The sequence below is a fragment of the Canis lupus genome, chromosome 27 (assembly GCF_003254725.2).
Source record: "Canis lupus dingo isolate Sandy chromosome 27, ASM325472v2, whole genome shotgun sequence".
In the NCBI taxonomy this organism is placed as follows: Eukaryota; Metazoa; Chordata; class Mammalia; order Carnivora; family Canidae; genus Canis; species Canis lupus.
Genome location: NC_064269.1, coordinates 7,429,841 through 7,454,493, shown reverse-complemented (window position 1 = coordinate 7,454,493; position 24,653 = coordinate 7,429,841). Strand labels below are relative to the sequence as shown.

At 41.9% G+C, this 24,653-nt stretch overlaps 1 long non-coding RNA gene across 3 annotated transcripts; it reads left to right on the top strand.

The window, feature by feature from the left end:
* Positions 1-742: 742 nt before the first annotated feature.
* Positions 743-24,298, top strand: LOC112678236 (uncharacterized). 3 transcript variants are annotated; one of them, XR_004809753.2, is made up of 4 exons: positions 747-1,060; positions 12,845-13,103; positions 17,194-22,472; positions 23,953-24,298. It is a non-coding gene; the product is annotated as an uncharacterized LOC112678236 (long non-coding RNA). The 3 variants fall into 3 exon arrangements; XR_003147473.3 differs by lacking the exon at positions 17,194-22,472 and having other exon boundaries at positions 788-1,060; XR_003147472.3 differs by lacking the exons at positions 17,194-22,472; positions 23,953-24,298 and having other exon boundaries at positions 743-1,060; positions 12,845-15,832.
* The last annotated feature ends 355 nt before the right edge of the window (positions 24,299-24,653 follow it).

Below are 24,653 nucleotides of genomic sequence, written 5' to 3'. Positions count from 1 at the left end.
GTCTTTAATTTTTGAATATTCAGGACCTGACATCGTAGGCGCTTCCTAAAAGTCGAACACAGAATGGTCAAGGCGTGAGTTTCTCTACGTAAATGAATGTTTCAAATAGCTACAGCTTACCCCTGAACACGCACAAAGAAAATCTTTTCTTGTTCCTTATTAAATTAATTCGCGTAGATTGGTGAAAATTTTGGAAAACACGGCATCGTAAAAAAACAAAATAAAAACCATCTGCGATCCTACCATCCACTGTTAATATGTTAGCGTACGTCCTTCTCTTTAATGAGCGTGTATACGTTTATATTACATTGAAATATTCTAATTTAATTTTCAAAATATTTGTTGACTGGTTCTTTATTGATGGACAATTTTTCATAGCGCCGATCCTGCAGGGAACAGCCCTGTGTCATATGTCTTTGCAAACATACAGCACTGTCCTTAAAATGTTTTTCTTGAACTGTTTGTGCCTTCCAGCAGTGTATAAGCATATCCAGATCTTGTGCCCTTATGGCACTGGCTCTATCTTAAAAATATCCTTGCCAAATCCATAGAGGAAAAATATCTCATTCCCCCCACCCCTTCTATAAATTGATCACACAGCTCCTCATTTAGATCTGATGACTCAGCGTGGTCATTTCCAGCATCAAGTGCTCATCCCTCGGAATCTCCTTGCAATTCCTAGGGGCTAATGAGGTGTGTGAAGCTCTTTGTCCCTACATTGAATGGCCCCAGATGGCTGGGCTTTTCTTCTGCGATTTTAGTTTCTTCCTACACCGTAACCACCATATGTGACTTCTTGCTGCTTCCAACAGAACATCAACACTTCTAATTCTCTATTTTTGATTCATTGTGTTTAACAAGCATTCATTGGACGCTGACAGTGCAGGAGGTTTTTGGAAAGACTTTGAAGGAGAAGGGAATATAAATAGCAATAGAACATATTAAGTACCTACCCCAAAAGAGGAAATGGAGTTGTAAACAACTATACAATGGAGTCAACTGGAGAGAGACAAAGAGTCCTAAAATTAGGACTAAGGACAAAAGGCAACAAGATTCCAAGGTAGGATCCAGCATTTCTTGAAACATGCTTTCAAATGCTACCCTCAGGAAACTAGCACTGAGTAAAAACCCTTCTAACCTTTGGCATAGAAACTACATAAAAGTATTTAAATCCTGTGCTAAATGAGATTAGGTAAACTTGATTTGGGGCTCTGGGTGCTTCTGGGTGCTTCTTTAAGGACTCTAAACCTGTTGGCTCTGACTACAGGAGTGTCAGCTGGCTCTTCAGAGAACATTCTTGCGTCTTTCTTTGGTCTCAGCTGTTTCTTACCGGGGAGATTTGGTCCCAGGATATTCCAATCAAATGCTTCTGTGTAATAGAAATAGTGAGAAGGGTGATAATAATGTGGTTTCTTTGTAACTGAACAATCGGAGCTTCTTGCCTTTTTATCCTCTCTTTGAAAAAGATGCTTATACAGCAGTGATCCAACTGGCTGAGACGTAAATATTACTCAAAATCTAAGATATTTTATTTACATGTGGCCAAAATACACATTTTGAAAACTTTACCTAACATATATTTCCTGATGTCCACAGGGTGCCGGGCACTGCATATTGGACTATTGGTTTGCAAATTCGTAAACAGAATTGTTTTGTTCAATTTTCACCCGGATCTACTGGCATCACCTAAGGCCAAATGTGATCAGCAATAAGATGACTTTTTTTTTTTTCCTGTAGGACCTTCAGCCTATAGCATAGAACCAATCTCACCAGGGGAATATCTGATTTAGTGAAACATGTATTCCATTTCCCTATAACATATTATCCCATATAATGTTCTTGTGATTGCAAAGATGAAACAATTTTACAACCGATAATGAATGATGGCCAATTTTTCTAGAATTGTGTTTCATCTTTGTCAGCTTCACGAAGGTGTTCACATTTTCACATACATATTTCCAAAGAGTGTCTGTGCTTTGGGAAAATGTTCTGATAACTAATCTGACATGTATCCTTTTCGCAACTCTAAGAGAGAACATAGATCCTTTATTGCCAGTTGTTTCAATAATTTTTCTACAATGAAAGGATTCATGAGGTTAAAAACTTCCATCCTGTATGACTAACTCCTTGATTTTCTAGCACCACTTAAAACTGGTAGGCAAAAGCTGACTTGTTTGACTTATGTCCCCACAAAACCTTGCTTCTTAAAAAAAAAAAACAAAAACTAACAGTTGTTCCAGATAGCTGACTCAGGGCTCTCCTTTAGAGCTGGTTATGGACATATGTATTATGCTGCTACTCAGCAATATCTTCAGGGGCTACTGAGGCATAATATTTGATTGGTCCTCTACTCAATTAAAAAGTTCAGTGTGGTTGGGCACCTGGTGGCTCAGTGGTTGAGCATCTGCCTTTGGTTCAAGTCATGATCCTGGGGTCCTAGGATCAAGTCCTGCATCAGGCTCCCCATAGGGAGCCTGCTTCTCCCTCTGCCTGTGCCTTTGCCTCTCTCTGTGTGTCTCTTATGAATAAATAAATAAAACCTTTTTAAAAAGTAAAAAAAGTTCAATGTAGAGTATTAATTTGATTTTGTGTTAGTAAACAAAATTATAAATTCAGTGACAAAGGGAAATCCTATGGTAACAGCTGTACACATTAAGATCATTATCATAGCGTAACTTCTTTTTTTTTAAATATTTTATTTATTTATTGATGAGAGACACAGAGAGAGAGAGAAAGAGAGAAAGAGAGAGAGAGAGGGAGAGAGGCAGAGACACAGGCAGAGGAAGAAGCAGGCTCCATGCAGGGAGCCTGACATGGGACTTAATCCTGGGTCTCCAGGATCACGCCCTGGGCTGCAGGCAGCGCTAAACTACTGAGCCACCTAGGCTGCCCATAGCATAACTTCTTTAGGTTATATCTGAAAACTGTCCTTTACTCTCATCACCAGCAATTTCTTGCAACCCTTCCCTCCCACACACATGCACACACATAGATCTTACACACTAATATGGCTTCTTACAGGTCAAAGCCGCATCTATGGTTGAGCAACTAGCTGGGAAAACTCAAGGTTGACAAAATAATTTACTATTTGTTCCAGTGAATGCCTAAAGTCAGGAACCCTATTCCCCAGTCTCTAGGGGGCAGCAGAAACCCCACTTCCATAACAGGCGGTTAACAAATCCTGAAGGCCTAATCATGTTGACCAACACCCCCTCCCCCCGCCGCCACCCCCCACCCCAAATACACAACTGCTCTTTGTGATTCCACTTTTCTGGCTCCCACTGGGTCTCCACACCTCTGCGCAGGACAGCATTGAGCTCAGTCCTACATTCAAGCTCTTTTTCTCCAAAGCAGTAGTTACTCAAGAAAGTCTTAAGTTGTTACTGGCTTTAACTAGTGTCCAGCTTTTTTTTTTTTTTTTTAACACATTCCACTGAAAAAAAACCCTCCAACTAAGCCTGTTAGATACTTTTAGTTCACCTCAAAAACATGTCAATAGCAGTAGTCTATGGATTAACTCTAGTAGAATGGCAACTGGCCAGAGTCATGACAACAGGTGACTTGCAATCCATTCTAGGAAGAGCATTTGAAATAATGTTCTGCTCATCTCAATCATCCCTCCCATAAAATGAAAGAATCCAAGAGGGAAGTCTTGACAAACAAGTAGTGAGGATGAACTATAGTCAAACTTAAGAACATCACCCTTATCCCAAGGGTTAATTTTTCTGTCGGTGATGACTCTTATTTCCAGTGGGCATTCCTGGGATGTTCATGCTGAATTCCCTCACCAACCAACTGGGGATAGGAGGTGGAACTCAAACGGGCATTGTGGCTGCCTTTCTAAGTCACAGATGATTCATCAAAAGCCAACCATGCCACTTACCTGTGATTGGGCTGAGATGTTAGGTGAGGTTTGCTGGAGTTGTCTGGGGAAAGAGCCCGTTGTCTTTGCATCCTGCACATGAACAAGGATGAAGTTAGTGCCATAGAGGGCAGAAATAGAAAGAAGCTGGATTCCAGATGATATTGTTCAGCCCCTGAATCAACCACCCTTACAGGCTGCCTCGACGTAAAGTTATCTAAGAGAACGCACTTATTGTTTATGACATTTGGGGTTGGTATTCTGTTACTTGAAGCCATAGACATCTTACTTGAGACAGGAATCCGCACAGTGTTTTATAAGGTTTTCTCTCCACCAACAGTAGCAGAGCCCACAAGAGGGAGGCAGTGCTCTCCCAGGAAGAAGGAGGGGCCTTCCAGCTCCAACAAGCCCCCCAGGGGCAATATTGTCTGTTTGATCTGAGCAGGGAAAGTGGGTACCCTAAAACTCAGCCTGACCACCTGCCCTGGGGACACAGACTTTTTGATGAGGGAGGGGGCAAGGAGAAATAATTTTGAATCCAGCAAGTCTGTAAAGGCAGCTAAATGTGTATGTGTATTGGGGTTGGAGGATAAGACAGCTCTGGGTGAGCTTGAAGGGGAGCTGAACATTAAAGAGAGGAAAGATAATGAAGAGAGTTATGTGAGAGGATACTAAAGATTTCTTTTTCTTTTTTCTGCAAAAGTATGTTACATTTGGATCACCTGATTTATCTGTTTATTTTTAAAGATTAGCTAGAACTTAGTTCTGAATCCATCTGGTCCTGGTGATTTTTTTTTTTTTTTCAAATAATAAGACTTTTAAGCAGAGCACCAAAAGGAAGCCATCTTCATCCTGATGGTGCCCTTGGCCACTAGCCTTTCAGCCTCAGGATAGAACAGACTTGGCCCCTTTATTCAGCTCTCCTGAAAGGCCAGGGACACTAGTACACATCTCAGGAGCACCTCCATGAGCTAGTACTATCTCTCTTCTCTTTGGGTTGATTGATACTAGTCCCAGGGCTAGTTGAATTTGGATTAGTTGGGTTGATCGATACTAGTTCCAGGGCTCTTTGCAGCAGGTCTCCAGGCTCTGATTCAGTCTAGAGGGTAGAAGTCCTTCTCTATCTAACCCAGCTCAGGCCAAGGCCATGCTTCCACCCTCAAGCTTCAGCTTGCCTGCTAGCTGCAGGACCCAGTCCTCTCCGGGGGAGAAGCAGATGGATTGGTGTGGTGGAGAAAAGACAAGGGGCATCAACTTCCAAACTCATCAAATGTTTAAGAGGAGAAAAGCTGAAGCTGGAAGAAGTAGATCCTCTGGAAGACGAACATAGTCAGCCTTGAAGAAGGTGTAAAGTTAGGACAGGAGGAGGAGAAGGTTATTCCAGGTCAGAAGGTACATCCTACCTTAAGACATAAAACCAGGAAAGCCATATGGTAGGTAGCTTGGATGAAGTTTGGGGCTAATATAAAACTGATTGGATAAAATCAGAACTTGATCAAGGAAATCTATGAGTGCTAGATGGAGTTTGGTCCTGGAAGTGGTAGAGAACAAGATGACATAGTGAAACAGCATGAACTTTGTGGTCAGGAAGACCTGGGTATAAATCTCTGTTCTTCAAATGCTGACTTTGTGAACTTGGGCAAATTGCTTAAATTCTCTGACCCTCGTGGGGATAGCAATACTTTCTCAGAGCTCTTGCTAGGAGATCATGGCTGTAAAAGAGAAGGACTGGGATATCGTGAACTCTTTTTCCTCTTCTGGTGGTTTTAAGGAAGGAGGATACGGTCTCCTGAGACCCCAGAGGAAACAGAAATGTCACTGGGGGAATGAGGTTGAGGAAATGGCAAGAGGATATCAGTTTGAAACAGACAAGGCTGGGAAGGTACCAAACCGTACCTGTGTGTTTGTGGGGGCAGTTTTCTGGGAGACAAGTTGTTGAAAGAGCTGGTGGAGAAGACAAGACAATAGAAGAGGAAGAGGAACTAGGAGAGTGAAGTAAGAAGACTAAGATTTCCTCTGCATGTCTGACTCTGGGTCAGACACATAGAAGACACATCAAAGCATTGAATTGGATGATTTAAACTATGACAAGTCATAGAAAAAAGAAACTAGCCATCAGAAGAGTTGTGAATAGAGTTCCCCCAAAGCTAATACATAACTTACAGTACCCTTTGGGGAGTTCAGAATTATATATTATTTTTTTAGCTTTGTACACAAACACATAGATTTTTTTCCCCCTTGAACATGGGGTGGAGGAAGGAGAGACATATAATGTCTGTGATATTTATGATGGCATTTGAGGCATCCTGCCAAAGAAGATACACAATTACTAATTTTAGGATGAATGTGATTAATCTCTAAGATACTGGAAGAAAAATACAATGCCCAAATAAGAGACACTATTTTTTATCAGTTGTTTAACTATTATTCATCTAAAAGATTTCAGATCTTAGAAACATGATCATAAGAACCTCACAGATACTTCTCAGGTTTTTCGCATGTTTTGAAACACTGAGGAAACCATCTGCAGGAAATGTGGCAGATGCATTAAAGAATATTCTTATTAGGACAAATTAAAATAAATAGATGTGTGAAAAGTGTCTAGCATGATGTCCAGCAAACAATACAAACTCAATTAATGTTAGGGGAATCCAATTAAATCCTTTAATCCAAATTCAATCCAAAATACTGTCAGACAGACCTTTGCTGTAGAACAGATTTGGGTCCAAAAATGTGGCTGGAGTAAGCCTCAAAGGTAACCATGGCTATTGAAAGTTCCCAGAGACAGGTTGAGGATTATTTGAAATTCACTCCATTTTTCAATATTTAATATAGTGGGTTACAAGGAGAACATTTCTGTTGAGGTTTTCAAAAGTCCATTGATTACCTAACGGCACAGTTGACCAGAAGGCTGTTGGGATTAAGGTGCTATTTCTGGTCATAGAAGAGTGCAGTGATCCACAGAAGAGGGGGTTCTACACATACATTCCTTCCCTCTTAAATCTTGGGTGGCTATCAGATGTATTAATTAGAGATTTTTTTGTGTGTGTGGACGCATTCTCATTCATTGAATTCTCATTACTTCCCACATACTTGCAGACATTCTCTTACTTAATTCTCATAACAACCCTATGAGATAAGTATGATTATTTCAACTTCATTTTGCATATGGGAGAACACAGTCTGGGGTAAAACCAGCGCTGGGTGGGTAGACCAGCAGAATTTGAAATCAGATGGATCTCAGTTTAAATCTTGGCCCATGACTTTGGCATTTCCTACCCATGATGGGCCTCCATTTATTAATTCCAGCTTTGATAGAATAATTCTTAGATAACTACAATCAGAGGTTCAGGTTAACAATTAGCTAACAAATATTTTTTAAATGACCGCTAAGAGCAGGTTGTGGATGTCAGATGCCCAACATGCAATGTTTGGGAATAACTGGCTCATATTTGTTTTATTCATCAGGATGTTTAACGTTGTGAAGACCCCGTCTGAATTTACTCTGCACCATGGCACCAAGCCAGAACTAAATTTTTAGGAGTTAGTAATCCCTAATTGATTTGGTGACTTTCTCTTTGTTTCTTAACAAATCCCCTCCCACCACCTTCCCCCTCCATAATGTAGGTGTTTTATATCCTGTTTGCCTCCACCTGCACATATATGAAGGGAAAACTGAATAAACACATAGTTATATTTATCGTCTCCAGTGCACTTGCTTCCTTCTTGTACATCCAGGTTCCCATGTGGTAACATTTCTTAGCTAAGGTCATCTGGCAGTGAATTCTCTTAATTTCCCTTGATCTGAAAATGTTTCTCTTTCACCCTCATTTTTTAAGCACTTTAATCAAGAAACAGTTTACCTTCAGTTAAACGCACAAATTTCAATGTTCAGCTTGGTGAATTTTTATGTAGGTATATACTCATGCAACCACTATCCCAATAAAGATATAAAGATTTCTGTCACCCCTCCCCTGTGCCTCCTTGCAGTCAATTTCCTTTCCTGTCCCCCAAGACTCGGTAATCACTAATTCGTTGTCAGGCACTATAGTTTTGCCTTTTCCAAAATGTTATATAAATAGACTCATAGAATACGTGCCCTTTTGAGTCTGGCTTTCTTCACACAGAATGCATTTGAGGTTCATCCAAGTCATTGCCTGGATCCGTAATTCATTTCTTTTCATTGCTGAGTAGTATTCCATTGTATGGTAGGACCACGGTTTGTCTATCCACTCCCCCATAGGGACACCTGGGTTGTTTTCACTTTCTGGCAATTTTGGATAGAGCCAGAATATAATAATTGGAAATGAGTTTTTGTGTGAATATGATTTTCAACTATCTGTTAAATAGAGGAACCCCAAGTTATAAACCGAGTGTGTGTTTAATATCATAAAAAGCTGCTTTTCAAAGTACCATCCCACCAAAAATGTGTGAGTTTTGGTTTCTTTTTATTTTTTATTTTATTTTATTTTATTTTATTTTATTTTATTTTATTTTGGTTTGGTTTCTTTGTAACCTAGTTCTTGGTATTAGCAGTTTCATTAACTGTTAGCCATTATCATTATGGCTTTTTTTTTATATCATTATGGCTTTAATTTGCAATCCCTTAATCACTAACAATCTTGCGCTTCTTTGCATGTGATCATTTACCATCTATATATCACCTACGGTGAAGGGTCTTTAAATCTTTTTTCTACTTTTTTTTTCCTGGGTTGTTTGTTTCCTTATTGTGGAGCTTTGCAAGTTCTTCATATACTCTAGCTACAGGTATTTTATTAGATATGCATTGCCCTGCAATCGTTTTCTCTCCATCTGTAGCTAGTCTTCATTTTCTTAACACTGTCTTTCAAAGAGAAGCTTTCAGTTGTGGTAATGTCTAATTGATTATTTTCTGTTTTATGGTTTGTGCTTTTGTGCCATATCTAAGAAATCTTTGACTAACCCAAGGTCACAAGGAATTTTTCCTATGTTTTATTCTAGAACTTTTACAGTTTTACATTATATATTCAGGTCTATGGACTTTTTGAGTTCGTTTTTACATATGGTTCAAGGTACAGTTGATGTGTTCTCTCTCTCTTTCTTTTTTGCATATGAATGTCCAACACCTTTTATTCACTTCCTGAGTCCATTGGCTCCCTTGATTCTCTTAACATTTATTTCATGTTTATTATATCTTTCTAGAATCTTATTTCATATTCACTTTGGCTAAGGACTGAGTTTTGAGCTTTAGTAATAAAACATTTGAATGATTCAGGAAGGAAGAATGAGAGGGAGGGAAGGAAGTAAAGAGCAAAACAAACAGAATGTCCATTGAAAATATTTGGGCTGTCAGTCGTGGTGTGCCTGAATGAGAGAGCCTGCCGTCCTGCCTGGAGAAGTTGTAATCGGGTGCCTGTCTCAGAACCAGGGCCCTTGGACAACCCCCACTGCCTAAAGTGCTCCAAGGATAAAGGGTGTCAAGAGAGAAAAGTATGCTCTGAATGGGAGCTAGAGGCTATGAAAGAATCATTTCAGTTTTACCTAGTTATATCCAGGTTTGAGTCATTGTTTTCAGTGTGAAATGCCAAGAACCCCCACACCTGAGTAGGTAATCTTTTGTTCTTGCTAAGATTCAAATTAATAAATGTGAATCAGGCACACGGATGTCAATCTGGCAGCCTAGTAAAAACCCTGGGCAGGAAGGTTTCCTCCTCCTCTCCCTCCTCCTCCCTCTAGCAGGAAGGCAACATGAAGGAACAATTAGTCAACCACCCAAATAATTATTTGGGCTTCAGCTCCCAAAACTTGTGTGGTCAGAGTGGCTGCCTACAAAATGCAGAGATGTGGCACATCTGAACTATTATTGAGACTGTAAAATAGTTAATGGACACCCTGCCATTATTATACTCATCCTTGCAGATGGAGGTCCCTTTGTTCCCTATTGCTTCCTAGTTATCTTTGAATTCTGGAAGGACAGCATGTGAGATGACTCCACTTTATAGATTGTCTTTCACATTGTTGTTGTCTTACAGTTAAAGTCACAGAAAGTGCTAGTAGGATGAGATATTTGGGGGGTTTTTTGTTTGTTTTTTTAAGATTTTGTTTATTTATTCATGAGAGACACAAATAGAGAGAGAGGCAGAGACACAAGCAGGGTCCATGCAAGAAACCTGATGCAGAACTCGATCTCGGGACTCCAGGATCATGCCCTGAGCCAAAGGCAGACACTCAACCGCTGAGCCACCCAGGTGTCCCAGGATGAGATATTTGTATATATCTAACATACTGGTCCTGGCCATCAACATTCTTAATCAAATCGAATTCACACATTCTGTTGCGATTTGCACATGTGGTACGAAGTCCTCAGTCAACCAGTTGGTCTAGTTGCTCTAGGCAGACCTAGCTTCAGGTTGAACTGATACCATGCCAACCAGCTGGAAATTTGAAACAGAGAAGTTTAGTGAAGATCACATATATAAGAAACTTAAACGACTGCTAAAGCAATTCAGTAAGGTGCTGCATTTTCTAGGCTTTCATAAGACTTGATTCATATGGTGTCCTACTTGGCCATTTTCACACCCATTTCCCCCACTGGGCCACCAGACCCTTGTCTAGTTTATCCACACTTCATGACTATCTCTCAATCATCCTTGCATTTAGGAGAGTAACTAATTCAATATGTGTTCCATAAATATGTGTTGACTTTGGTTGAAAATTGTTTAATTTACTGAAGACATAGAAGGCAGTTTATCTTATGTTGTGGGTATTACAGAGCTTGAAGAGTTTGGCACTGTTGGTGTCAATGACATGATCAGCTGGCTGGAATTCAACCTGACGTCAGCCGGGTTGACATTTGGAATGTTAGGTCGCTAAAGCCACAAAGAAATTAATAGGAATACAGGCAAAGACCCATGTAAAATTTATTCGTAACTGGGTTTTCCTACGTCTAGGATGGATATCTGGTTTGCTAGGCGCTGTTTAAGTGCAAAAGATCCAGCAGTTTTCAGTGGCCCACACTCGGGGCAGGTGTGATGGTGGCAGCCTGAAATGCTAAGACAATTTAAATGACAGGTGCCAAAAGCTTGAGATGTGGCTCAGGGAAGTAGCACACGCACTATATTCTGCTGCTGAAGCTTCAGGTAGGATGAAACATGAGTTTCCAGCACTACTTTCTAAGGGGACAGTTGGCAGATCGGGCATGTTCTGCAAGATGGGAACAGATGACGGTTAACCTGTGGCAGGCACAGGGCTCTGAATCATTTGTGAATCACTGAGTTCAGGGAGTGAGAGGGAGATTTACAACGTAGCTAGGAAAAGGTTTTCTGTATGGGCTTGGACTGAACTGTCTCTGTGAACCGATTTTTGCCCTTGGGAGGGAGGCATGTGGGCAATAATCTAGTAGAGCTCTGCTAAGTGCAGGGACTATCGGAGACTCGGGGAGCAAAGCATCCTGAACATCCGGCTTCCTGGTACTTCATCTACCTGGTGCCCTCTAATCACAGGCTTTCCCCAGGATTTTCTCCTGCACAGATGATGAGGCTCCTCCTTCTGCCTCAGTTTCGTGCCTCACACTGCCTGTTCCCACTCCAATGCCAGCAGCCTAGACTGATTCTGCTGGGACTGGCTACTGACGTGGGGAACTCTTAGAAACCAGGGATGCAGGGACAGGAGAGCCGCAATCAGCCTTCCTTGGCTCGTGCTTCTGCTTTGGATGCTCCTTGTGCCCTCTTGTCTCTTGAAACCCTGCTCTCCCCGGATCTTGTGTGTGCTCGTCCTGTAGAAGCATCTCTGCCCTCTTCCCCCTCTTGCACGGACTCCTGACTCCTTCAGACTTCCACCTCCTCTGTTCTGGTAGGTTGCTCAATGGCATACTCCACCCACCGGGTTTGCCATCCATCAGCCCCATTTGCTCTCAGCTCATCCTCTTTTCCTGCATTTGCTTTTTCAGAGCTTTATCTAATTTGTACGATTGTAACAATTTTATAAGGAGAAAGAAAAGTAATTCATATATATACTTTGCACACCTGAGCATTAATCTTTTTTAAGTGGCTTCCTGGCCTGCCTGTCTCGTAGCATATTGGTTAAGTGCATAATCTCTGAGGTCAGACATGCACAGGTTCAAATCCTGGGCCCGCCACTAATAGACTGTATTAACTTGGGCAAGTTACTCAATATTGCTGAGCATTCGTTTCCTTGTCTGTAAAATGGGAATTATAACTATCTAATGCATAGATTAAATGAGATACTGTAAGTAAAGTTCTGGTAAAGTATGGTACATAGTAAGCCTAAGTGACATTTATTGTTACTTGTAACACTTCTAAATATATACCTGTTTATACCTTATATACAAAATTAGTATAACTAGATACTATAAGACTTATAAGTCTTTTAAAATATCCCTTTACCATCTCTGCTCAAATTTCTCCTATTCTGTATTTTTCGTGTTTAGTAGAGGATATTGAATCATAAATGATGAGAAATTGAATTGCTAGTTGAATAGAATATTTGCAGTTAACATATGGTATTGGCTTTATCTTAGAAAACTGGTCTTAGAAATTTAATTTTCCTTTTCTTTCTTATTTATTTATTTATTTATTTATTTATTTATAGCATTACATTATCCTCGAAGCAAAGTGGCCAAGTGCCCATAATATCTGGGCAACAAAACTAAGTTCAATGTAAAAGTATTTACTCACTCTGGGGCTCTCGTATTACTTGAGTTGGTAAATCAATATTAACTTGCACAATATCCTCACATCCATGAATTAAATTAGTTCAAGCCTTTTTTTTTTTTCCAAAGGAGCCAAACCTCATAATTAATTTTATTTGGTCATTATCTAGAACATCGTAATAGTTTTTGGATGTCAGGCCAGACATTTCTTATGTATAGAAATCCCATTTGGGAATTTCAAAACCGGTTTGCTCCTTTTAATATTGGTGTGTCCTGGCTGATGGTTCTTATAATAATAATGTTATTGCTGAGCACTTTTTCTTCTTAAAAAGCATCTAGGTTTCAAACTGGCTAAAATCAGGAAAACTTGAGGAGGAGAAGTCAAAGTCATCCATGTTGGGATAGCAAGAAGATACAGTTGAGGAAGAGAAGTCAAAGCCATCCACGCTGGGATAGCAAGAAGATACAGTTGATGCTGAGTACAGAAGGGAGTGGAGGAGAGAAGACAAATAGGAGACCATCCCCTGGGAGCAGACTGAGCAGTCCCAGATGGAGCATCAGCTATGAACTCAGAGAAGCCTCTGAGCAGGGGTGAGAGGCTTAGCCTGCATGCTCTTCGGGGCTCTGGGGAAGAGGAAAAGGGATGCTACTAGGTACAAGACACCTAACAAACACAAATACGCATCTGGGGGGGGGGGGGGCGTGAGGAAACTCTGTGTCCCTAGGAAAAATTTCCACAGAGACTCTTAATATTCAACAAGGGGATGTCTGACCCCTACACACTGGCAGTGCCCACCTAAATGATGTGCGGAGGAAATTATGTTGTGTGCACAGCCCAATGTTGTTAGATTTTTCGCCTACCTGCGGAAATGCGAGAAAAAGATTTCCTTCTGTAGGAGAGCAAGCAGCCAACTGATTGCTCATGGACCCACTCACCCCGTCTCCTCACTGTGTTCCCATCACCCTCACGTTAAATTCTCACGTGCATGAGGAGCTTCTGCTCCATGACTGAGTCTGGTTGGAGTGGGAGTGCCAAAGGTGAGGGTGTCTGTGCTCCAAATGATGCCTCAGCCCAGCCTCAGGAGGTTGGGGTGGCAACTGGAAAGTTAGGGAATGTTTCCAAAAGAATGTTTGAGACTCTGGCCAAGGAACGAGTGCCAGATCCTGACAGAAGTATTTCCATGAGACAACTGGGAAGATTATGAGTGAGGGTACAGTACAGAAGCTGGAGGAGTACAAAGTACCCTGGATATCGTCAGATCTGCACAAGGACCCACGTAAGCCAGCGTAGCAGGGAATTAGAGAAAGGGCCTTTCTTCTCTTCTCTGCACTAAACCCAGTACCACACTCACACCCAGGAACATGGCACCCTTGGCATGAACACTGACATCCTTAGCTCAGACCATGGCGGTTGGCAGTGGTAGGTAAGTCAAATGGCAGCCAGCAGAAAGACATGGTGGATGCCATGTGGTAACCATCTGACAGGTCTGTGAGCAAATGTGAAGCATCTCTTTGGGGAGTCCCCAAAACAAATAGGAGCCAGTTGGTGGTGGGGTGGGGAGAGATACTGAGTTACTATTTGAGGAAACAGAGTGTTGCCACAGGAAATCTCATAGGCTGGTGAGGCCAGGTAACACTGGGTTTATGGGTCCAAATATTGGAAAGGCAATCGTCACATATCCCATATAGCTCTTGCCATCATCTCAAAAAATAAAAAGAAGAAAAAAATAGAAAAGAGGAAGGCACCTCAAATCTGAATGAATTTGGTATAAGAGTGAATTTGGTATAAGAGTGAATCTCTTCATGCTGAATGATATAAAAATGCATTACATTTTTTTTATAAAGTGTTTACAAAAGCTCACAAAAGCAATAGCTAACCATTTTTAGTTTTGAAAAGTAAAGCAGGATTAATGATCCAAATTTGTATCTAGCTGATACAAATCACAAACGGAAGCACGGCCATAATTTGTTTTAAGAGGTGCCCACTTACTAACCATACAGCCACAACCACAACTAATCTCCCATCTTCCCCTCTGTGCTTCTGATCCTCTACATCTCCGAAAGGTCACACAGGACCTTCTGTGCCAATGTTAGTCTCAATTAAGAGCAAGAAAATTAATACGGAGTTTAAATTGGGGTGACCTCTTCTCAAAGATGAAATAAGGGACTATCAAAGTTCATCAGAACATCTGGCGATGCTAGCTGAGGGAGAAATTTCCATAAGGTTTTATTATCAAATCAAAGTTTGTACCAATTAAAATAATTCATAACCTCCGAGTCAGCACTTTTATTCTTAAACTTGAGGCCTCAATTAATGGAAATTGGTGGACCATTCTGATGAAATAATATTTCTGGTTCATCAACCCTTTTTTTTTTAAAAAAAGCTCAGTACTTTGTCAGCATCTTTCTAAATACTTTATAAGTCAACTGTTCTGCTTTAAGAGGTCCAGTTCCTTTCCATATAACTGATACCGTGTCGATGATTACAAACATTATAATGCCTCTGCTTCGTAATTCGGAACTCTCACGTCTCATTTTTTCAGTATCATTCATTCATTCATTCATTCATCATTTTGACAAATATTACTGAGTGCCTACTATGTGCCAAGTGCTCTTCTAGAGGCTAAGGGTATAACAGAGAATGAAACAGGCAAAAATTGCTTCCATGGAGATTAACTTCTAGTATAATGTTCTATGTATAAGAAATAATAAGCTGGACTGACTTAGGTTATACTCGGGCATGCCCTTATACTTGGTTATTGATTAATCATGGAAGTCAACTAGCTTGATGTTATATGATGCTTTCTCCTGAAATATATATTTCCAATTTATTTTACATATAGTTTCAGGGAGTTGGGTCCTGGCTAGTGAAGGTATTTTCCATTGTATTTCTCTTAATTATGGGCAATAAGAGAGAAAAACCATGTATAGTAGAAAGAACACTGAATCTTTAAATCCTTTTAAATCTAGAACTATTTTCACCTCTTCAGTCTAAGCTATCTCCTCTACAGGAAAAAAAAATGTTTTAAGTAAAGCAGCTCCATTTTTTCCAGTGCTGAACAGAGGACGGAACATCATTACCAACCAATCACAACCCTTCTGCAATCTTAGTCCTGTCAAGGAACATCCTGTAATTCCCCACTCCCCCCTTCAAAATCAGAACTGAATCCAAGATCAGTGCAGAACTGGGGAGCTAATAATAGTCCACTCCCACTGATAACAGAAAGGCTGAGGTCTTCACAAACCTTTTCAAAGAACAGTTTGATGTAACTTTAAAGTCACAAATGGAAAAAAAATAAATAAATAAAGTCACAAATGGTTCTGCGTCTCCAAGCCATCATTTTGCAGAGGGCTGAGCTCAGAAATCTGAAAACTGAAAAGAGCCAGTGAAGCCTGAAGCTAGCTCATAAAAGAGCAGCTGAAATGGCCGATAGCTTGGGAGGCGCTCCTGGTGAGGAGATGCTAGAATCAAAAATATTGTTCTGAGCTGGCCGGGTAATGGAGTGCATCTAGAGGAATTCGAAGATGCGTGGCAGCGAGGCAATGCAAGCAATAGACCGAAATGCTGAGAGAGCTAAACTTATAATAATAGTGCATTGAGTGCTTGATGTGCATTATCCTTTTGAAGCCGTCCAATAATTCAGAAGGCAGAGATTATTGCTATTATTCCCACTGCACAGTTGAGGAAAACTGAGGTTTTCCTAACTTGCACAAGGCCCATAGCTAATAATGGAAGAACTGGGCTGTGAACCCAAGCTGACTCCAGAGTCCTCAGATCTTAATTGCTACACCATATATATAGCCTTAAGAGCAGAAATAGCCAGCTGTCCATAAGATATAAATAAATGAGGACATATAAACAAACAAGAATTCAAAACTCATCACCCCAAAGATTGTAAATGGAATAGAATGTCTTATTGAGATGGATGGGGTTCAGGTCTGCCTGAAAGCTAAAAGGGAAATAACTAAAATGGCTTAGCAGGGGTCTCTTTTTTTTCTGGTAATTATTGAAAGATGATTTTTACTTATTATACCATTTGGAGAACACAGGTGACAGGAGGAAAATTAACACTTTGATTAAATAACGTAACTGATATCCCGGGAATGTTAAATACCTAATTAGAGAGTGAACTTTTGTCAATTAGGGAAAACTGGAGTACCTACAATTCAGGTACTTTAACATTATAATGTCAGGTAAGTGTTCTAGTCTGGGTGATTCTGTATGGGTAAAGAGGTAGGCAGAAAGCACGTAGAAAATTTTGGAACTATCTCTGCTATGTCTGAGGGTGGAATTCCCAAATATATTTTACCTTAATGCCTTAGAGAAAAGAGCCTTAAAGAAATTGGCATAAATCTTTTTGACATCTAAGATGATGATATGTGCTTGTGTTTCCTGTGATAAAGTTAATTTGTATGTTGGGGACCCACAAAATGGAGGCCACCCTAGTGCCCAGCTCATGTCACAGATCTAAACATAAGTCAGCCTGCATTTACGGGAAATACTTGTCAAGGGAACTGAACACACACCAATTACAGTCCTCCAGTCTAGCTTTTGATACCTTACTTATCCTAGAAAATAGGGCCTGCTAGCTTTCCAAAGAAATCCCCGACCTCCTGGACAAGAAGCAGGTGTGTGCCAGTAAACAACTGAGGGGAAGGAGGTTTGATTTATTATTTTCAGATTCCCAGGATGGAATTACTCCCACCATGTCGGATTTCAAGCTACCAAGGTGACATCAAGCCACCTCCTAGAAATTTAACCATCTGCTTCCACAAGCCAGTACCAGAGACTCTAGCACATCATCGGTTTTAGATCTTCAAGGCAAGTTTTAGATCTTCCAGCCAACATTCTTCTTGACATAGACTTTTGGATTTCACAAGCAAAAATAAAAAATTTTGAAAATTCAAGGAAGAATAAACTAAAACCGCTTCCTCCCCCTTATCCCCCTCTCTCCTTCCTTCCCTTCTTTCACAAGGACTAAAAAAGTCCTTGTCATACAAGACATTCATCATTTCATACAAGAAAGGATGTTTTAATAACAGAGTGAAAGCAACATAATTTTGGAATAAAGAATAGCCCTTTAAATTTAATGAATCTAGATCTATGGAAATTTTATTACCTTATTTTTCTAATTTTGTTATTATAAACTAGTGGAATTTGGGGATGTCCATTAGAATATTTTTGGCTACAAGTGACAAAAAAAAAAAAAAAACTGGCAGTGGCTTAAATACCTCAGGTCATTCTCTTGCGTATCAAGAGGTCTAATGGTTAGTAGTTGCTGGCAGTAATTCAACTGCGCTGTGATACTGTCAGATACCTTCCCTCACTCCTGCTCCTCTTCCCATCATCTTCAGCCTACTTCTGTTTTCTCATGCTTGTAACCTCATAGTCATTAGATGGCTTCTGTACTTCCAGGAAGGCAAAAGGAAAAGTGCACAAGGCCTTGTTGGAGGTTGAATTTTGTCCCCCCAAAAAGGTATGTTGAGGTACCTATAAATGTGACCCTATTTTGGAAATAGTCTTTGCAAATATAATTGGTTAATATGAGGTCATACTGCATCAGGGCAGGCTCTGGACTGGTATCCTTTGAAGAAGAGAAAACAGACACAGAGGGTAGGACCCCTTGAGAAGGCACAGAGGAGACACAGAGGGAAAATGGCCACATGAAGACGGAGGCTGAAATTGGAGCGATACAGCTGGCCAGCCGAGCAACATCGAGGACTGCTGGCAACCATCAGAGGGAAAGAAGAGGCAAAGGATTCTTCCTTAGAGCTTTCAGAGGGAACAACACCTTGATGTCAGACGTTAACCTCAGAACTGTGAGGGAATAATTTATGTTGTTTCAGGGGCCCCAGTTTGTGGTACGTTATGGAAACTAACACGAGCCTCTCCAGTGAAAAGCCTATTCTTGGGAAGTACCCAGATTTCCCTGTAGAGCCCATTGGTGAGAACTGGGTCAGATACCCAAACTTAGAAAAATTAAGGGCCAAGAAGAGGACATTTCCATGACCTGTCCTGATTCATCCTTGAGCCTGGGTAGGGCATACTCTCCGTGATCCAGGGATCTCTCCCCACCATCTGAACACACTGGAAGAAGGGGAAATGGCCTCGAGGAGGCAATGGCCAGTGACTGTTATTCATGAAGATAGATTGTTTTTGCTGCTTTCTGGGCAACACGTTAAAAATGCTGCCTGATAGAACAGTGCTTGAGATTCACCCCAGAACAGATCTTCACATTCTCCAGAAGGACTCAGAGATTTAGGTGAAGATCCAGGTTGGTGGTTCCCGTGTAAGAATTTAGAAAAATGAGGGTATCTGAGAGATAGTATTCACAGGAAGAGACCACGTGATCTCATCTAAAACCAGGAGAGAAGTCATGGAAGCAGCCAGTGCCTGTTGATAGATGAATGGATAGAGATGGTATGTGTGTACAATGGAATATTATCTAGCCATAAAAAGGAAGGAAATCTTGCCATTTGCAATGACATGGATGGAGCTGGAATATAATGCTAAGTGAAATAAGCCAGTCAGAGAAAGACAAACACTATATGACTGCATTCATATGTGGAATTTAAGAAACAAAATAAATGATCATGATGGGGGAAGAGAGAGAGAGAGAGAGAGAGAGAGAAATCAAGAAACAGACTCAACTATAGAGGACAAACTGGTGGTTACCAGAGGGGAGATGGGTGGGGAGATGGGGGAAATAGGTGATGGGAATTAAGGAGGGCACTTGTGATGAGCACAGGGCAATGTATGGAAGTGCTGAATCACCAAATTGTATGCCTGAAACTAATATTACACTGTACATTAACTAACTGGAATTAAAATTAAAAACTTAATTTAAAGAAGTTTTACTTAGCTAATAATAGCTAAAGTATCATTTCAGATGAAGTAACAACCTTTGCAAGACTACTTGCAAAAATGGAGGTGGGAGGATGTCAAATATCCATTCAGTATGATCCAGCGTTCCTTAGCTAAAAATCCAGGGAAGAAAACAGCAAAATGTTAATAGTGATTACCCGCAGGTAGTGAGATTTTTTTTTGATGGCTTAGAGGTTTCCCTTTGATTTTTCTTTTTCAAATTTTCTACAATGAGCATGGACAATAATGACGATGATAGCGAACAGTTATTAAATGAACACGTGCTAAGAACGTTACTTGGATTTCTTTTTCTTTTAGTTTTCACAAGTCTTTGCAGTAGGCACTATCGTTCTCCCCATTGCACAGATGAGAAGACTGAGGCACGGAGACATCACTCAAAAAAGAAAGTGTGAGAGAGAGAGAGAGAGAGAGAAAACCAAGAGAGAGATGGCAAATTTAGAGGAAATGTAGTGTCAGAAAACTGGAAATCGGTGAAACGATCTAGTGCTGATGAAAATCCTCCATCCTAAAAAAAGTAAAAAAAAAAAAAAAAAAAAGAAAGAAGGAAAATCCTCCATCCTTACTCCAAGGGAATTGTCACCCTAGTTTAACTATAGGCAGCAACACATAGTAAGACATGCATTTTGAATCTTCACTCAGTTACAGGCCTAAATAGTTGAACCTGGCACCAAATAGTAAATGTATCAGTGTTGTTCAACCTATTTTTTTTAATAGCTAAGACAGAGACTAAACATGCTCAAGGATTTAGCTCTAAAGACCAGAGGTGACAAGGCGAGTAGCTGCCCAAGCATCCCATCTGCTAGGCAACTCCGGCTCTGCACATTCTGGAATTCCTCTCCAACATTATAAAGTCATCGAATGCCTATCTGGGCACTACATTGTCTGGAGGCCAAGTCTTGTAAAGACTGTTAACTTGCACTGGAATCTTCCTAGATGTGCCAGTCAAAGCCCGTTCTGCTGCATCCTCTACTGGGACCTATCCTTTATCCCACCGGCTCCGAGAGTAGGGTTTTTACTGGCCCAGTGATCTAACTGCCTTTTCCTGACTGCACCAGTTCTTTGACCGTGGGTGCTTTATTCTCAGTTTGCTCAGCCCAGGAGCACCTCCTCTTCCTTGGGGTCCCCTCTGCTCCCCAGACATACATCTGTCATAGCCCCGAGGCCCACTGTGGCATTTATTACCTGTCTGTCTCACGTTACTAAGGACTTTGGAGGCCGCAGCCATGCCTTCCTTACCTTTATATTCCCAGCATCTGACACAGTTGAGGGCCTATTAAATATTGGATGAATAAATAATTGAAGGCCAACCCCAAGGGAGGCGGATCACCTCATCCATTCCTCAGCTAAAGCACATTGGCTTTCTGCAGCCATAACCTCAGGTGTACAGAAGCCAGACAAGGGAAAGAGTCCAGGAAGGGTGTGGGCCACACCGTGGAAAAGCACGAGACCTACCGGGAGCCATGGGCCCAGCATCCTTGGAAGTGGTCTGACTTATTTCTGCAAAAGTCAATGCTGAGAGGTTGTGATCTGTTTCTAAGGTGCGACTTCTGCTCTCCTGAGAAATTGAAAGGAACCTGAGCGGTGTCTTAGGATGTTTCAAGGCCACACTACTTCTCAGGGCTAAGCACTTCCTTTTTTGAACGCCCATGTGAACACTAGCAGTCAGAAGGCCGGGAGGGCAGAGCCTTGCAGCCATGAGCGTGGCGTGGAAGCTCAGGTCATCCAAGTAGAGATGCCACACAGGGGGCCTGTGGCCACAGGGCTCTGCTGTGGTGACACAGTGGCCAGAGGACCCAAGGGCTCTGGCTGCAAGTGAAGAGAAGTCCAGAGACTGTTGGAAACATGCTCATTTTCTGTGTTCCCCCTAAAACCAGACTTGCTGCTGGTACATGAACTATTTCCAGCCCGATTTACACAATTGCTGGACTCAGGAGTCCCAGAGTCCTGTTGCTTCTTACCTCGAAGTGCCCCTGCGTGGCATTTTGCCCTGTTTTCCTTTCTGCCATTTGTGAGGTCACCATGAACTTCCTGTCCACGTTTCCTCACACCCCAAGTGTGCAGGGGGGGCTCCTCCACCTGTGTTGAGACCACCTACCATTTCTCCTGATTCACCTGGCTGTGCTACTTCTTCATTTCTTGTACCTTATGTTCTGATCATGTTTATTTTCTTCCACTTTATTGTTCACATCATTGGTTTCCTACCTGGAAGTGACCCGAAGAAGCCCCCTCTGCAGAAGAGATGCGTTGTGTTTTCAGACCTTGAGAGGACTGCCGTGGCCCCGTGGGGGGCCTTTTGTGAACCGGAGAAAGACATTCCTTCTGGGCAGATGCAGCCCCGCACCAGGGTACAGGCTTAGTGAGCAGGGGGCAGAGTGATCTCAGGACCCACTCCAGTGTGCACTCTGGTGCCATGAACAACCTGCCCAACCGGAAGGCACAGTCCTGCTCAGAAGAGTCCGTAATCTTGCTTAAATAAATGGTGACAGTGACCGTTTTTTCTCATAATGAAAATATTCTTCAAAGGCCATTCGGCGGATGAGTGGCCTTGAACACACATTTATTTCTTCAAGCTTTCGGAACGTACAGGTCCTTAAACATTAACTCAAGGCTGCACGGTGGCTTTCTGCAGCCCTAACATCAAGTGCAAGCACCATGGACTTAGTTGCTAAGCCGTCTCTTCTCGGTGCTATATTGCCATCACGCATATTGTCTTCATCTCAGCAGACAATTGATGGGCGGAGATGATGAGCCAGACATTTTAATCCGTGTTCTCTTGTGTCTCTCCAGCTTGGCATTTTCGCTTCAACTAGCCTTATGACGAAGTGAGCGTCCTTGAAATTTCCAACCAGAAAGCTCCTGAGGTGTTTGGCAAGCCCTTGGCATAGCTTTGCCGCTGCTCCAGGCCTGGGAGCCACAGAAGAGAGCCCTTGGGTTGGCTCCTCCAGCCCCACCTGGCACTTGTCGTGGCCACTGGGCACCCTGCTCCCCGCCCACATGCCCGCTTCATGACCATGTGCTCGGAAACCCGCTTGAAGTGCACAGACTAGTTCAGTACCATTTGAGAGACTCTCCAGGTATAGACTCCGCACGGAAAAAAACATGATAAGGCTTTATTCACATAGTATTTTGTCCTTTGGAAAATATTTTCCTATGCATTAGTTGAAGTGGTCGGGAGCTGGAATTATCATCCAAAAAAAGCAGAAATGCATAAACTCAGACTACTTTCTTTCAAGCTGTCAGTCCCAGCCCACCTTTTTTTTTTTTTTTTAAAGATCTTATTTATTTATTCATGAGAGACACAGAGAGAGAGAGGCAGAGTCACAGGCAGAGGGAGAAGCAGGCTCCATGCAGGAAGCCTGATGCGGAACTTGATCCTGGGACTCCAGGATCATGCCCTGGGCCGAAGGCAGGTGCTAAACCACTGAGCAACCCAGGGATCCCCCCCAGTCCGCCCTTTTCTATGGCTCAGGTTGGTTCATAAAAGGCACAAGTGACAGCCCCGCCCCATGTGGCCTCATTTCAGTCTCCAAAATGGGTGCAGGTCTCACCCCGGTTTGTCTGTTCTGACCCACTTCTTCTGGGCCTGGAACTCACACCTGTGACCTCTGCACCTTCCCTCTGACTCCCACCCTCCTCACAGGCTGAGGGTGCACTGCTTCCTCTCAATTCCCTTTGTACTAGAAACCTTTAGATCGATGCCAGTTTCCAAGGGAAACCTTCTTTACCCGCAGCCACCTAAATCCTGAGTCTGGGACGCATGAGTCATTCACACAGAATCTTTATCTTTTGGAAACAACAGTAATATTAACTAATGCTTATTCCTGTCTGTAGGCCAGGCATGGCACTCTGTGCTCCCATTTGATCTCACAACAAACACGGAAGGGTGCTACTAAGAGTAACAAGTGAGGAAGCTAGGCTAAATTTATGCCACTTTTATCAAAAAGACCTAGCTGGCCTCACAGCCATGTGCTGTCTGTTTTCAGGCTTGTTTCACCTCTCTATCTTCTGACAGCTTCACAATTCCGTATATTTCACTAAATCCATCTTCAGAGACGCACAGTTTTTGCTTAAATTCCCCAGGTTTCTCCCAAATTCCGTAGCCCAGCATTAACCATTCAACAACCTACCAGATCTCAGAGGGTCGCTGCCCCCAAATCCTCAGCTTGAGCTTCCCCAGACAAACCAGCATTGCTCACAGCCCAAGGCATTCCCTTTACTCTCACCCCAGGCAAAGTGGAGGAAAGCACATTTTCATTACAACCCAAAAGAAGAAACATTCACCCCAGGCCTGCAGCTCTCCACACAAGACTTGGAAATATTCATCAGCTAATCTTTGCCCTAAGCCACAGGTTTTCAGCCCTGGATGCATGTTCTAATCATAGGGAGCTCCCCTAAAGCTTGGATGCTTGGGCTCTCAGACTCAGGGTAACTGCTGCGGGATCTCTCTAGGTGGGTCCTGGGGGTAGCTGGTTTTCACTAGTTCCAGGTGATTGTGATGAGAACCCCTACTTGCCCTTCTTTTTATTAAGCCATATTCATTACCGTTTTCTACAGCTGACTCAGAACCATCCAGAGGCTACTTGGACCACCTAGCCCTGGCCAAAGAGATGGCTGTTCCTTCTCCATACCTCCTCATTACCTCCCGACCAACAGAACATCATCAATTTATGTTGTCTCCTCTGTGTGACTCTCTCCAATCTATCCCCAAATCACCGTGGAATATCCACACGTTGTTCTAGAACTACTGTTTTCTCATTGCATATAGATTTGCTCTACTTAAACGAACTGGTAACTATCTCGAAGACGTAGGCTATACTTTTTCTTCTTTGCCTCTTTCCGTGGTTCCGCAAATAGCTTCTAAACCACCACGGACAGTAAATGGATGCTGATTTTAAGAAAACCTATTCTTTTTGCTTTCATTTCCCTTTGTAATGAAAGTCGATTAAATAGACTGCAGAGAACAGGGTGTTTAGAGGCTGAAATAAGAGAAGTATGTAGCCTGGAAAAAACCTGAAGATGTCCAGTAAGCAAAAGTGAATCTATAAATACCGCAGAATGATGACCTGTTCAAGGGGGTAATTCTTCTAGCTATGAACTCACCGAAATGTTAAATGATCTCATTCAAAACTTCCCTTTGGGACAAGTTGCTGGAGTCCCCACCTTACCCAAAAGGCTCCAACACTCTCTTTAGAATCTCCAGTAGAAGAATTTGAATTGGATGAGGCCACAGGTCTACGTTCATGTTGGGGCATAAA